Here is a 2576-nt window from a genome sequence, read left to right on the forward strand (position 1 = left end):
CTCTCTCTCTCTCTCCGTGCCTTTTTGTCTCTTTTGCACCGCCCTCACGACCCGCTCCGAGCCCCGCTTTCTGCCCCGCCTCTCGCCGTTCCGCGCCGGTACAATGCAGAGAAACAAACATTCCCCACCGAGTGAGTGGCACCGTGTGTGTGACAGAGAGATTTCGAGGAATTCCACATATGCAAAGTACAGCAGCATTAATGTAAAAGCGATATCATTGCTGGCTGCCTTATAGGATGTTCTCTATAATATCTCCTTGCTGTGTTGCTGGTGTTTTATAGACACTAAAACACCTGAAAGTCGTCTCAGAATTATTACAGCCTGTATTTTTCATATAGAGACAGTAGGTATGAAAACCTATTTGCAGGAGCATCATGTCAACATATTTATCTCTTTTCCTGCAGGATAAAAATGCACATTTTTTATGACATCCCTGCAACTGTTTGATTTTGCCCACACTATTATTTACATACATATTAAATGTCCCGAGCCTTGTTGCAGCTATATGAAGCATCTCTTAGGTTTGCTATTGTGTAGCACGTTGCCATAGAAACCAGACAAATTACTCTTTTTTTTTTTTTTTACAAGCCCTGGTTCCCATGGCAATGGTGATGCCACCCATCCCCCTCCCAAAAACACACACAGGCAACATACACAGCAGTGCACACACACACTCTCATATGCAAACACACACCTGCTGACTCCCAATCTGCTTATGGTGTGGAGGTGTCTGATACAGTGACATTAAAAGCAAAAGAGGGACAGAGAGAGAGGGAGATCAGGCTGTGGAAGAGATGTGGAGATAATAATGAGTGCAGACAGCCTGAGATCACACTCTGTCTGTCTTTGTACTAGGACCCATGAAGCCAAACAGCCACACAGCCTTTGGTCTGTCTGCATGGGAGCAACTAATGGCTCTGTCCTCCCCCTAGATATCATACACTAAAGGCTGTTTGAATTTCGAAACAGAAGAAATTCTTTCTTGATTCCCTCTGCATGACAGTAGGCTCGGATTCATAACAAAGAAAATGTCTTTTAATCCAACGGGCTTTGGCTTACATGAGTCTAAAGCCCCATTTCCACCGAGCAGTACAATATAGTTCAGATCAGTTCAGTATGTTTTTTTTCCCATTTCCACTGTGATAAGTTGTGGATGGTACCAATGGAACCGTTCCATACGTTCTTATTTTTGGTCCCCCCTCTGTTGGGGTACCTAGCACACAGATCTGGTACTAAAAGGTGGAGCTGTGAACACTGCAGTCTGTTGATTGGTCAATCAACAGACTGACTACTGTTCATACCGTGGAGAAGTTTATTAGTAGACTGTAACTATAAAAATAAAGGATGTTTTGCTGCCTCTTGCAGCAGCTGGAGTCACAGAAAAAAATAATTTAATTCACTGGGCTGATGGCCGCTGACTTTTAAGGTGGAACGTTAACTTGTTATGATACTCAATGCATGAGTTGTGTCCATCGGCACACCTTAAATTTGACTGTGACAACTTTGACCATTACTGTAGTTTTATGACATACACTTTACAGTAAGTTTGGATCCCCAAGTGTTTATATATATTATTTTGATCTGGTTATGTGAACTGCATATATCCCAATATTCACATAGAGAAAAACAAAAACAGCGCAGAACTTCATTCCTGTGGGCTCCAGCAACACTCAGCCGCTGAACTTGCCTGAGAAGGACTAAATGCACAAACCCACTATTTTTAAATATCCAATGGAGAGAGACACTGCAGCCTGTTTTATCCTCTTCTGAAATTGTTGGCATGCAGCTTTGATGTGTGGATAATAAACGAGGTGAAGACTTACATCTGTGGCACCAGTGATTAGCGAATACAGTGAGTGCTGGACAGAGCAGTGAGTGACAACTACCTTGTCCCCATTTACAGGTACTGTTTGCGATGGAAACACTAGGTCTAGGACTAGATACCACGTCTGAAGGGTTACTTTTGGTTCCAGTGGTATTATACCGAAAGTGTTAAGGGTAGAAACGAGGCTTTACATGACAAAGTAATAGTTCCTAAGATATAGTTATGTTTTGGTGGTTAAATGTAACACTTTTTAAGTTATGTATTAAAAATATTTCTTTGTCCATCGGTTTTGCCTATGAGGCCATTCACATGCAAGTCATTTAGAAAAATGTATTTGTTATAGTTTTGTTAAAGTTAGAATTATACTTGCCAAAAATGGTTTTAAGTCATGCATCTTTATTTTGCATTGGTAATTAGCTAATATCATTCATTTATTTAATAAAAAAAATAGTCTATCTGTAAAGCACCAAGACATCTACTTGCCTTTGCTTATTCCTCTTCCAGGTCTGCAGAGAATTTTTGGTTTTCTGATAGTAATACTCAGTGATGTGTTTTTTAGCAGCCAAGATGGAAGTCCTGGACAACATACTTTCCTACTGGCAAATAAATACCGAAATTGACTTAAAATTAAAGTGGTGACTAAAATAAACTGGCAAAATATTAGAGTGAATATTACTGACAGCATGTGCTAATTTATAGTTGAAAGCAGAATCATGAAAAATGAAGAATCTGAGATTGTGAATGGGCAAGA

Source organism: Epinephelus fuscoguttatus, linkage group LG21 (genome assembly GCF_011397635.1).
Source record: "Epinephelus fuscoguttatus linkage group LG21, E.fuscoguttatus.final_Chr_v1".
In the NCBI taxonomy this organism is placed as follows: domain Eukaryota; kingdom Metazoa; phylum Chordata; class Actinopteri; order Perciformes; family Serranidae; genus Epinephelus; species Epinephelus fuscoguttatus.